Raw genomic sequence first — 6,000 nt, 5'->3', positions numbered from 1 at the left:
TTATTTTTTTTGGTTTTTCTCCGGTACCGGGAACCGAACTCACGACCTTGCGCTTGCCAGGCAGGCGCTTTGCCGCTGAGCTAAATCCCCAGCCCCAACATATACATTTAAACTTAAGCTGTTACTGAGCTCTGTTTTGGTGTATACCTGGTTAGTTGATCACAACTATCACTTTCATTTTGACCGTAAGCACTAGATTTAATCACATTCTAAGATGTTCACATAAAAGCTCAGTGTTTTTATGTATGGCTCACATTTCTGACTACAGTTGAAACCATAGTCTGATAACCCCACATTTGATGAGATAGTTATTACACATTCATCACTTCGTTATTCTTCCAGGCTTGTCCTGTCCCCTGTCTGTCCTTGAATTAAGTATTATAAGCCCAGGGCTTGACATGTGCTAAGTATGCACTCTATCACCAAGCTATACCCCCCCCAGCCTAGTTACTATTTCTTTAAAGGCGAGTAATTTGCATTTTGGAGCCTTGCACACGTGCGTGAGCCTGTGTGTATTTCTTTTTATTTGTCTTTTGGGCAGTACTGGGGCTAAACACGGGCTCTGCGCGTCCTCAGCCCTTTTTAAATTCTGAGGCGGGGTCTTGCCAAATTCCTGAACGGCCCCGACTGGGCTACAGGTTGCAGTCCTCCTCCGTCCGCCTCCTAGAGCAGCGCTGAGGCATCAGCCTCTGTACCTGGTTTGGAGCCAGGTATGTGTTACTCGTTCTGCTGTTCATAGTTAACTAGAGGAATTAAGTGTTACAGCAAAGTTGTTTGCAAAGTAAAAAGTTTGCTTTTGCCTGTCAGGATCCAAATCCTTTTTTTTGTACTGGGAATTGAACTCACGACCTTGCGATTGCGGGTGGGCACGGTGCTGCTGAGCTATAACCCCAACCCTTTGGTGCGGGTCATGCTGGCCTTGGACTTGGCACAGTCCTGCCACAGCCTCCCGGAGTGCTGGGCTCACAGACATGCGCCACAGTTCCTAGCAAAATCCTTTTTTTTTTTTTTTTAAAAAGGTATTATTTATTTATTTTCAAATCAGATTCTATTGGTACATCTGAGATATGTATAACGATCACATTCATCGTAGAGAATAGTTACCTGTACGTGATATAACTTGTCTTTTTCCCATTCCCTTTCCCTCCCTTCAACCACTCCTCCCCTCCCCATTTACAAAGCTTTGTCTACATGTTTTCCTTCTTTTCTCATTGTTTTACTTTTCCCTTCTTTCCTTCCCTCCCCTCTGCCGTGTCCCCTCCCCATTTGAGCATTTTCCTCCTGTTTCACAACAAAATCCTCCACTTAGGAGGCCCAGTTCAGTGCCGTGTTGTAAAAAACCCTTTTCTGTTAATCTTCGATTTCCTTCCTTACCTCTGTGTATTCCTTCCTTGCCCGGATCAGTTTCGCTTTCCTACAAACTCTCGTGGCAGTTTACCTTGTAAGTGTTGTGTGGTTGTTCCTGAAAATAATGAAGGCTCTGTAGTATTTACCTGTGTATCCCCCAGTTGCTAGGTCTGTTGTACGGTAGTTCAGGAAACATTCGCTTTCCAACTCACGAGTGTCTTTATCTTCCTACTAGAGTGTGTCTGTAGCGCACAGTGCCTGGGTCACTGCATGGTGTCGGTGCATGGAGCTGCCCTGCTTCCTTTTTCTCCCATTCCCTCCCCTGCGACTGCTTCCTCCATCGCTTGGGTTCCTTGAGTATTTTTGTGCACTTGTTTGTGATACGTGATGATCGTGCTCTCCATGGGGACTTGGTACGTGTACACAGCACATCACAGTCCCCCCCTGTTAATCGCCTTTCCTTTCCCTCCCCCTTCCCTATGTCTCTCTTGGTTCCTTTCCCACTTCCCATGTGCTGAAGATCTTTCTCGCTATTTCCTGTTGTCTCTTTTTTGTTTTGTTCTTTATATTTTTTGGTTTCTCATGAGAGAAACTGCAAGATTGTAAGTTAGTGTGTCTGATTTCACTTTTCATTGTGGTCTCAAGGTGCATCCATTTTCCTTCAAATGACTCAAATTTATCCTTCTTTATGGCAGAGTCGTACTCCATTGTGTGTAAATAATTTTCTTCATCCATGCATCTGTTGGTGGACATACAGGCTGCTTCCAAGGTTTAGCTGTTGTGAGCTGTGCTGCTATAAAAACGGGTGTGCATGGATCACTCTCCAGCTCACTTTATGTATGTATGTATTTTTTGAGATGGTCTCACTACGCAGTTCAGGCTGGTCTTGAACTCACTTTGTCATATGTCTTTTTTTTTCTTCTGGTACTGGTAATCGAACTCAGGACCTTGAGCTTGCCAGGTAGGCACTGTGCCATTGAGCTATCTCCCCAGCTTGAACTCACTTATTAGCCCATGCTGGCTTCAAACTTGGCAACAATCCTCCTGCCTCAGCCTCCCGAGTGCTGGGATTACAGGCATGTGCCACCACGCCCAGCTTTTCCACCTCATTTTAATAGGAGAGATGAAAAATGTTTTATTTCATGTTAGTAGATTGTGACCATTTTAATCACACAAACACAGCCAAAGCATATTACTCCTCCCATCATAAACAGTGACCATCATTTCCATAGAAAGTTGTGGCTTTCTTTAGAGAAGCTTTATAAATTACCCAGTGTGTTCTGGTCGGTTACCTGTGTGTATATGTGTGTCTCTTTTTCTGATTTGGTTGTGAAGAAGAGAGCATCTAATACTAACTGACTCAACTGAGCAGGATACTGCCTACATGAACTATTAATCCACTGAAGTAATGGAGCACAAACACTTGTGATCTTCATGCTTTGCTGAGTACCATATGTTTGGATTTTTTTGAAATATGTTATTTGCACTGTATCCCATAACTTTGGAGTTGAAGGGTGGAATTTATATAATTTTCAAAGTCAAAAGGAAAAATACCTTGGGATGATTGCTTGATATTTTCTTTCAATCCTTAATATTTTCCCAATTAGTATAATACCTATGTACAGCATATAAAATTACTGTTTATGTTTAAATTGGCCTGTGTTCAGAGTATAATGACAAAAACAATATTTTTATGGTGACTAAATAATTTCTTTTGGATATATTGTTTTAATTCCAGCTTGAATAAAATTCATGACTAGTAGTTTTGTATTTGTTACTAATTCAGTTACTTGTACCTTCCTTGGCTCAGGTAAATTTTCAAGTAGAAAATATGTATTCAGTACAGTGCTTTTAAATATTGTAGTAGTTTAAATTATATCAGAGGCTAGCATGTAGAGACCAGCCAGCTTTTGCGTTCGTTTGGAGTAGCTGTATAAAGGCTTGGTAACTCATCTTATTTTAGTTTTCTTTTTATTTATTTGTGTTTTAGTTTTTGGTACTGGGAATTGAACCCAGGGCCTCCCGTGCGGTAGGCAGATTCTCTACCACTGAACTATATCCGCTGCCCTGCCTTACTAAACCAAGTTACCTTCTCAAGACATCTTCCTTTTTCACATTTTTAAAGATTTTAGGCAGTATGCCACTTTTTGTTGTGGATTTGAGATTTTTTTGGACTGAAAAATCAAATTACTGATTTTGAATGTAATTTTATTTTACTTTATTTTTATCTTTTTGAGACAGGATCTTGCTATGCAGTTCAGGCTGACCTTGAGCTTACTTTGTAGCCCAGGCTGGCCTCGAACTCACAACGATCCTCCTGTCTTAGCCTCCCAAGTGCTGGGATTACAGGGGTGTGCCACCACGCCCGGTTTTGAGTGTAATTTTAATGTTCTAGTTGGCTGCTGAAGGCTATAACATCCTTTTGCTATGTTCTGAATAATTGTTTCCCCACAAAATGCACATGTTGAAATTTGGTCCCCAGTACAATACTGTTAGGATGTGGGCCTTTTAGGAATGGTTAAAAATTAGTGCCCTTGTCAGAGAGGCCGAGTGGGCTTATTTGCCCCCTTTTAACGTGTGAGAACACGGAATACCACCATGAGGAAGGGTCCCTCACCAGACACCAAGGGGGCGAGCCCTTGATCTTGGACTTTCCACCCTCCAGAACTGTGAACAATAAATTTTTGTTTATATAAATTACTCAGTGTAAGGTATTAATGGTAAAAAATGATATGTGATAATTTAAACATTTTTCTTTATGACTCCTGATTTCCCAGTTTTTGCTTCTTTAATATAGGAAGAGAATTTAAATCTCTGTGAAAGAATTTGAGTGTAGAATCTGTTATGACTGGGAAGAACCTTTTATAGTTCTCTTTACTTGATCTTAGCCAAAAGGCTGAGAAACGATATAGTTCTATCTCTTTTTCTTTTAGGTCTATCTCTTAATTCATATATTTTTAAAGCAGATTGTCTTCATCAGGTATTTCAGAGCATTCAACTTCCTTTCCATAAAACAGCAATTCTTTCCTTTTGCACTTGTGTTTCATCCATTTTTAGAAGATGTTAATAAGCTATGTAGTTACTTTTATTCTTTGGTGTTTTTTTTTTGGTACCGGGAATCAAACTCAGGACCTTGTGCCTGCCAGGCAGGTGCCTGTGCCACTGAGCTATATCCCTGGCCTTGCTATGTAGTTACAAGTGTAACTACTACCTTATGAGACCTGATCAAGAAGTATGTGAATTTTAAAAAATGTGTTACAATAAATGACACATTGCTATTAACCTCCTCAGAACACTTCTGCTCACTTTGGAAAGAGCTATCTCTTTAGTTTTGCCTATTTCTGAAGCAGTTCTGGAAGTCTTTCGTGTCTTTGTTCAGTTGCACTGTTGTGGCTATCTTGCTACCCTGAGTTGATTCAAAACATTTCCCTTTCATGGCCGTTTGACTTTGGGGAAGAGCTAGAAGTTTCATGGTGCAAGATAGGGTGAGTACCATGGATTAGGGCACTCCATAATGTTTTTTGTTCGACAGAAATTGCCATAAATGTTTGATCAATGAGGAGTGATCATACAATATGATGAATGGTTAAAATTTTATATATAGTAAAAGAACTTTACTGTTAATCCCCTTCAAAATATTTTCCCTTGTTCTGAGCGCACTGATCCATCCTGTTGTTTCTAGCATTGTGGTTTTTACTATAAGACACATTTTTAAAATTTTAGACATTCACTATATCTTTCTATCTCCCCTGTAAACAGATTTGAGAAGCTGGGCGTCATGGCATGTGCCTGTAATCCCAGCTGCTAGGGAAGCTAGAATAGGGATGTATCTCAGTAATGCAGCATCCCTGGGCCTGACCATGAGTACCGCAAAAACAGCAGCCAGAACGAACACCTATGGTTTGGTGCCTGTGGTACACGAAATGGTGTACGTAGAAGTGTGCAGAGCCATGCAGAGACGTCACAGGCCACAAGCAGCTGGCTGGGGCCTCTGCCAGGAAGTTTCACAGGGGGAGTGGAGAGCATCAATTCATCAGATTAATGGGAATGTAGGTGAAGAGAGCTTCCACTAAATTTCTTTTGTACCGTTTTTATTTAATTCTCTGAAGACAGTTTGGCGTGTGTGTGTGTGTGTGTGTGTGTGTGTGTGTGTGTGTGTGTGTGTGTTTGAGACAGGGTCTCGCTATGCAGTTCAGGCTGGCCTTAAGCTTACTTTGTAGCCCAGGCTGGCCTCAAACTCACCGCAATCCTTCTGCCTCAGCCTCCTTAGTGCTGGGATTACAGGCGTGCACCAAACATGCCTGGCCTAGAGCCTAACTTGACACCCCTCTGTTCCCTATTTTTTTGGTGGTATTGAGAATTGAACTCAGGGTGTTCCCACTGAGCTATATCAGCCCATTTTTAGTTTTTATTTTGAGATAGGGTAATGTTTTCTTTGTTTGTTTTTGTTTGTACTGGCAGTCAAACTCAGGACCTTGTGCTTGCCAGGCAGGTGCTGTGCTGCTCAGCTGTATCCCTGGCCCAAGGCTAATGTCTTAAATGTTTAAATCTAACAACAGTTTTAGACTTGGGGGGATATATATGTATATATATAAAATAAACATACACACACACACACACCTTAACAGACAAAGGGTTTATTTATTTTTTTGA

General features: G+C 41.2%; 1 protein-coding gene across 2 annotated transcripts in view; it reads left to right on the top strand.

Moving 5' to 3' along the window:
• Positions 1-6,000, top strand: part of Pias1 (protein inhibitor of activated STAT, 1) — a 94,305-nt gene that overhangs the window by 8,026 nt on the left and 80,279 nt on the right. The window lies entirely within an intron of this gene.

The sequence above is a fragment of the Chinchilla lanigera genome, unplaced genomic scaffold, assembly GCF_000276665.1.
Source record: "Chinchilla lanigera isolate Chin_1 unplaced genomic scaffold, ChiLan1.0 scaffold00049, whole genome shotgun sequence".
Classification (NCBI taxonomy): Eukaryota; Metazoa; Chordata; class Mammalia; order Rodentia; family Chinchillidae; genus Chinchilla; species Chinchilla lanigera.
The sequence above is the reverse complement of the archived record's forward strand: the minus strand, read 5'-3'. Positions and strand labels throughout refer to the sequence as shown.